The sequence below is a fragment of the Cariama cristata genome, unplaced genomic scaffold (assembly GCF_000690535.1).
Source record: "Cariama cristata isolate BGI_N322 unplaced genomic scaffold, ASM69053v1 scaffold36633, whole genome shotgun sequence".
In the NCBI taxonomy this organism is placed as follows: domain Eukaryota; kingdom Metazoa; phylum Chordata; class Aves; order Cariamiformes; family Cariamidae; genus Cariama; species Cariama cristata.
In genome coordinates, this window is record NW_009608451.1 from 7,803 (window position 1) to 8,405 (window position 603).

The following is a 603-nucleotide window of genomic DNA, read 5'->3' on the forward strand; positions in this document are numbered from 1 at the left end:
GAGGGGGCAACCCCCTCGGCAGCGGCCGTACCACGCTGCATCTTCAGGCCTGGTCCTGTGGTGGGGCAGTGGATGGAGCCGAGGGGCCGCGCTGGAGGTGGGGGCACAGGGATGGCCCAGGCCTCTTGGTGTTGGCTGTGAAGCCTCCGGACAAGCCATGCAGGAAGGTCTGGAACAGCTGCCTTGGAAGAAGAAAAAAACCCCCTTTTTTTGTGGGGAGGGGCAACAAGGGAGCAGAGCTTCTGTCCCCTTCTCCCCTAGGCCAAGAACACTTTTCTCGTTTTAAGCTGCAAACTTTACACCTCTGGAAGTGGAGAGGGGAAGACCTGTAAGGCTTTCCTGTGTCCTGCTGCGGATGAGGGGTTTGTAGGCTCACCCCAGGGCTGGCAGCTCTCACCCCAAACTTCTCCCCGTCCTGCCTTGCCAAGCAGTGAGAGACGAGCAGAGGCTCAGCTGCGACAAACCCGGAGCCGTAGCCCTTCGCCCTGTCTCTCCCCGTTAACGACACGGGGAAGGGGAAGGTGGCCGAGCCCCTCGTCCCTGTAACTGCCACGCTGTGGCTGAAAGCTGCTGAGCGAAGGGGACCGCGGGCAGCGCTGGGGG